The following is a 7,103-nucleotide window of genomic DNA, read 5'->3' on the forward strand; positions in this document are numbered from 1 at the left end:
CGGCCATCACTGGAAAGAGAGGCCCATTGGACTTGCAAACTTTATATGCCCCAATATAGGGGAATGCTGGGGCCAAAAGAATGGGAATGGGAGGGTAGGGAAGTGGGGGGCGGTATGGGGGACTTTTGGGATAGCATTGGAAATGTAATTGAGGAAAATATGTAATAAAAAAAATTAACTCAGAAGTTTTTTTGTGGGGACTCAGTGTATAGATTCATGGAAAACATTTGAAGCAATACACTGTATGTAATAAACAATATTATCTGAAAAAAAACATTTTATATATTAAATATTATGTGTTGTATGTACATGTTATATTGTATATTACATATAATACATCATATATTGTGTATTACATACTACATACTACATATCACATACAACATACTACATATTATATATCCACTATTGCTATATATTATGTGTTATGTGCTTTTGCTATATGCTAAATGCTACATATAAAACATTATACATCTTATGTTATATATTATATACTATATCTTATATATTGATTATATATTATATATTATACCTACTATATTATATATTGTGAATGCATATATACATATATTTACACATCTATAATATTATTATTGATATATTCATTTGTATAATATACATGTATTATACATATATCTATATATATGCTATACTATATAAATACAATATTATGTGATAGATAGATAGATAGATAGATAGATAGATAGATAGACTTTAAAAAAAAGAGGTCAGAGGCCATAAATTTGCGATTAAGCAAGGGAAGAGATGCGAGAGGTTGGAGAATCAAAAAGGAAAGGAGAAGTTTAATTATAATTTAGTTATAATTAAATTATAATTTAAATTTAAAAATAAAATAATTTTAAAATTGAAAGGAATAAAGATTAGATGAATTTTAGAAGTGCCATAAGAGAGACTCAGGAGAATGTTCAGGGAAAGAAAGTGGAGTAGACATAGTAGAAATAAGCTCTGTGTATATATGACATTCAAAAGGGATACATGAAAACATCATTATAAAAACATATCAGTAAATTTTAAAACATTAAAGATAAGGCAAGAAACTTATATTTTAATAACTATATGCCCTCTAATTTGTTTTATTATTCTTATTGGTACATTTGATTTTATTTCATTTAATATTTTCCTGTATTCCCATGCAATCTTTCTCTCTTTCCAGTCCCACTTCTATTAAGTCAACTCAGTATTATTGATTCTCATTTCCAATCAGTGCTGTGTTGTTAGTTTCTTTTGTCTTCTGTCTTGGAACTAGAGAATCAGGACAATTTCTAACTGACTCTTCTGATGGCTGAATTCCTAGATTAAACTCGGTCTGGGTTTGTCAATAAACAAAGTCAAGAGTGAAGAAAATTAATATGAAAATAAAAGGAAGAGACAGAATGTACAGGAGAATTAGATTCTAAACCATGGTAAGTTATAATTGTGCCTTCAGTAAGACTGGGCCTGTTATTTTAGAATTTAAATTACTTTGTAACTTAAAGAATAGAGAGTTTGTAGACTTACTTCTGCCTATGTTGTTCAGTGTTAGTATTTACCAATTCTCCTATAGTACTTTCCAAAAGTTCTATAGAACGTTTGCTGTTAGAACTTTATTAAGATGTACCAAAGACATGAGATTTTTACTCCTCTGTGTTTTTCAAATTAAAAGTCATGCATCAATTTTATTCATTTTGAAAAAACCATGATACTCCTGGAGCTAATGCAGAAGACATTACTCACAGCACAGCAGGCAGTGCCAATTTCATGTTCCTGTCAATTCTCACTGTCTCTGCAGATTCCCCAGGGACCCTTGCACATGGTGAGGTTGGTTGTAACTGAAGCATTCTGACCTCAGGAAACCCTAGGACTACATTAGAGGAATGATTGAAAAAAAAAAGATATTCTACTTCAGAGCAATAAAATAGTAATAGGAGAGTAGTTCTTATGAACTAATACTCATGAATTAATATATCGATTCATCTATAATGTATATACATATATACAATAGAATATTATATAAAAATAGAAAGTAGAGTAGTAGAGTAGTAATAGTATACATTATACATGTATAGTACATACATGTATAATAAATATATACATATAAGATAGAATGATACATATACACATATATAATACAGTACATATTACATATATAATATATACAATAAAGTAATAGAATAGCAATAGAATTCTTCCTTCTCCATGGATCATGGCCATTCTCCACACAGATGTCTTTATAAAGATAGTTTAAACAAGAAAGATTGTTGGAATGTAACTATAGATTATACAGAAACTTGACAGATACAATGGAATGTTGTTCTCTTCCAAGACTAATTTTGCTGCTATGGTTGCCTTGACTGACAGACACTATGTGGAAGATAATACATTTCTCCTGGGTTTTCTCAACATTACCTCTCATGACATGAATGTAGGGAATATAACTTAGAACACATAGCATTTCCTTTTAATTATACTCTTTATTGTTAGAAAAGCAAACACAAACAAAGCAGTGGAGCAAATGAAAGCTTTTCCAAAGTGTTAATGAAAGCACTGGGTTCTTGGAGTTCTTACTGTGAATGTATCCACAAAAGCTTCAATCCATGCCTTTATCCACAGAATCTGTAAACACATTGATTTTACCTTGGCAGTGGATAACATGCGTAGGCTAGGAGGCTAGTTGAATGCCATCATTTTCTCCTGAGGATACCTTTGTATATTGTCTTGCAGATAAAATGTATAATAAATAGCACCATTAACATAAAATTGTGTCCATTGCTGAAGCAAATATCAGGGATCCTGAAATGACCCATGTCTTTAGTTAAGACCAATGTGGCTTTAGCTTGTGCTCGCCTCCATTTCTATTTACTTGAACAAATGTTCTCTCATACATGTAATTTCCTTCATAACTCTGCATTTTCCAAAGCCAAATTTAAAGCAAGCATAGGCCAAGATAGCACTTGCTGTGACTTTTGCTACAAAAGTATTGGATTCAGCTCTGAAAGTTGATTATTTAAAATTTCCCATCTATTAGGGCACTAGCCTATTTATTACTTATTAAGAGTCTTGTGTTTTTAAATTTCTTTCTACTACAATGAGAAGCTATTTTCTCTTTTGATAGTATTTTATACATTAATTTTTTTGGTGATTTATCCATTATCTCTCAATGGGTTGTTACTTAGAAACACCAATCTTTTTCAAAATATTCTTATTTTTATTACGTATTTTCCTCATTTACATTTCCAATGCTATCCCAAAAGTCCCCCATACCCTCCCCCCCACTCCCCTACCCACCCATTCCCACTTCTTGGCCCTGGTGTTCCCCTGTATTGGGGCATATAAAGTTGGCAAGTCCAATGGGCCTCTCTTTCCAGTGATGGCTGACTAGGCCATCTTTTGATACATATGCAGCTAGAGTCAAGAGCTCCGGGGTACTGGTTAGTTCATAATGTTGTTCTACCTATAGGGTTGCAGATCCCTTTAGCTCCTTGGGTATTTTCTCTAACTCCTCCATTGGGAGCCCTGTGATCCATCCAATAGCTGACTGTGAGCTTCCACTTATGTGTTTGCTAGGCCCCGGCCTAGTCTCACTAGAGACTGCTATATCAGGGTCCTATCTTGCTAGTGTATGCAATGGTGTCAGCGTTTGGAGGCTGATTATGGGATGGATCCCTGGATATGGCAGTCTCTAGATGGTCCATCCTTTTGTCTCAGCTCCAAACTTTGTCAAAATATTCTTTTGTGACTATTTGAATCTAGGTTTGTTAAAGTGACATTAAACCAAGATCTCAAAATCTACAGTTATAATTACATGTCTTATTCCCAAATCAAGCCATTATTATGAGGGACACACTTGATGATTGCAGCAGGCTAACCTATCTCTCAGCTGTTTTGCTTCATTACAAATCTGAAGGCTGGATGCAATGACTGTTTTTCTAATTCTATAGACGTTCCATACCTACCAATAATGTATTTTCCCAACTTTGGTTATAGAGGATGTAATTTTTAAGAATCATGATGAAACACATGCACTAGAGATAGGCATGATAGCACATGTCTGTCTGTAATCTATGAAACAGGAAGACCATCAGTCAGCCTGGGCTGGAAATAAAGATGCTGTGGAAGAAACACAAAACAACAAAACACACAGCAATGTGACTGATGTCCAAACTTGAAATTATGGGAAAAGAAACAGTAGAATATAGTCTTGCAGAAAGTAAAGCATAAAACTGAAGAGCTTGGAGCTAACTACCTAAAAGGTACAACTGAAAAGGTAAGCAAGAGGAGGCCTGATAACTGCTGCAAGCAACAGAAATGCGACTCAGTTTACCTCGTTGCTTTCAGCATGGTCCGATACCATGCAAGGATGGGCTGAGGTAACTAGCATTCTGAGTCCCCCGTATTGCCATTTGTGTTGTATTAATGAAAAGCTATCACTTAACAATTTAAAATCAAAATACAGTTTCTCAGCCTAAAAGTATATTATATAGCCAGTTAGATTAGTCTTAACAGAATAGCACTGACTGGGGGATTACATAATAGAAATTTACTTTTCTAAGAGTTCTGGAGGCTAGAGATCTGAAATTAAAATGTGATTTCTTATTAAAATATTATTGGCTATTGATGGTCCTTTATCTTTGATCCCATACCTTCTTTTCCATGTGTCTTTACCTTCCACACATCCTTTTCCTGCTATGAGGATTGCACTCATGTTGAGTTAAGACACTGTGTAATTGATAACTTTTTTATATGGAATCACCACATTAAAATTAGCATCTCAAAACCCAACAAGAATCTGCTTCCACAGACTCCCCATTAAACTCATGGATTGAAAATATGTGCTAAATTACTTTCATTTATACTCAGCATCTACATTTTTTAAAGTGTGTCATTATCCTTTGAGCAGTGTAATCGGCAATGATTTTCACAGTGTTAACATATTAGAGATATTAAGTCATCTTAGAGTGATGTGTATAGACTATATGAAAATAACTGTTTTATGTGTAGAATCTGGGCATCCATGATGAGCTATGTATTTTGGTACCTGTTAGAAAAGGAATTGAAAGGTAAGACAATTCAGGATGTAAACTGCCCTTGCCTAGTAACTTGAGCTTCCTGAGTGCCTCCTATGTGAACTGAGCACATACCTATCTCATTTGCTGTAAATGCCCAACATCCCCTTTCCATCCCTCACCCCCTTTTCTGAGGCAATATTCCTCTCATTTGTAGGCAGGAGACCACTTTTTCTGTACTTGAGTACTTTCTCAGCTCTGGGATGGATTTCAGTAATTATTTATAGAATGTATTTGCCATCCCCGACATCTTGGCAACTCTCATCAAAGTTAAACCCTTCTAGGATCTAACAAATCCTAACATTTGATGTGAAGGAAAAGGCTCAAACATTTTCCACATGTAGATTTCAATTTTTATTTTTATTATTATTTTTTTGAGACAGGGTTTATCTGTATAGTCTTGGCTGTCTTGGAACTCACTCTGTAGATCAGGCTGGCCTCGAACTCAGAAACCCACCTGTCTCTGCCTCCCAAGTGCTGGGATTAAAGGCATGTGCCAGCACTACTCTGCTTCAAAATTCTTTCTTAAAGAAATCCAGGTTCTCACAACAATCCCTGTGATCAGATGTTTGTGTTGCTCTTTCTGTTATAAAGACCATTCAATGTCTCAGGGAGGTAACTGCAGTAATCTCATTCCTCACTCCCCAGATACCACCTCTGAGCCCTAATGCTTTGAGATGAAGAATGTTGATTATCTTAAACATTTGTATTAAAATACAAATATTCTCAGGAAAAAAAAGAATTGCTTTCTTTGACTACTATAAACATGTATTCTTAGGTAACAAATTAACTTTCCACTAGAAGTAAGAACACTTCTTAATAAAACAGCTAGTTTCTTGCTTAGTTAAACATGGAGAAACCCCAACAGCGTACATGATAGGCTATAAGCCAGTTCACTTGTGTGAACTTGATCACAGTAATAAGCCATAGTCCTTATGATGGTAAATATAATTTTGGGCAAAAAAAAATGGCCAGAGGAAGAAATGTGTGTTTTTAAAGGATATTTTATGGGGGTAAAAACTAGAAAAACACTGAATATAGGAGTGTTACTTGATAGATATTTTCTAAATATACTTGTTTATTCACTGTTTCTGGCAAAATAAGAAAGAAAATAAAGCAAAAAGAAATAACACCTTTCTTGTTTTTCAGCTTTTCAAGAACAACCAGAGTTGGGTAGGTAGAAAGGTAGATGTGGATATGAGAAGGGATGGAAGAGAATATGAACAAACACATTGTAAGTTGTTGTCAAAACAATGAGTAAAAATTTTTAAATAGAAAGAAACAAAAATTCAATCCTAAAAAGTAGGTAACGAACAGCTTCTCCTTGTGGCTCTTTTAATGAATGTCAGGTAACAAATAGGAGAGGTGAGACCTGAAAGAATATAGCCACTGACTGGAAAAGAAGATACTAAAGTTCATAGGTGGACAGTGACAGAATAAGGAGGCAAGGCAGAGATCCTCCCTCTTCCCAGGGATACTATAATTTTAGCTTTTTCTATAGTATAGCCTTGCTAAAGGTGCTACAAAAATTCACCCAATGTTGCTGCCAATATAGTAGACAACCAAGAAAAAGAAGTTGTAGTTAAACATGGAGAAGGGACTTCATTTGAGGAAAAGCTATATTACTTTCATAAATATGTAATCGCCAGTGAATGTCTAGTCTCTTTATTTAAAAAAACAAAACAAACAAACAAAAAAAGAAAGTGAAAAGATGTACTCTGGTATTGATGGTAATGAACTAAAAAGGCATCATTTGAAAGTTTGAGGTTCTCCAAATATGGTAGTCTGGGGGAGGGGAATGGTCACATAATAATGGTTCTACTCGTGAATAAAATTATAAATGAAGCTTCAGAGAGCTTCCTGGCCCTTCTATATTCTTTGTCTCATGAACTCACAATAAAAATTTTCTTGCCTCTCTGCTTCTTTTATATTGTTCCCTTCTCTCCATTTGATGACACCTCTTTCTGTCTATCTCTGTCTCTGTGTCTCTCTCTGTCTCTGTCTGTCTCTGTCTCTGTCTCTGTCTCTGTCTCTGTCTCT

The sequence above is a fragment of the Mus caroli genome, chromosome 7 (genome assembly GCF_900094665.2).
Source record: "Mus caroli chromosome 7, CAROLI_EIJ_v1.1, whole genome shotgun sequence".
In the NCBI taxonomy this organism is placed as follows: Eukaryota; Metazoa; Chordata; class Mammalia; order Rodentia; family Muridae; genus Mus; species Mus caroli.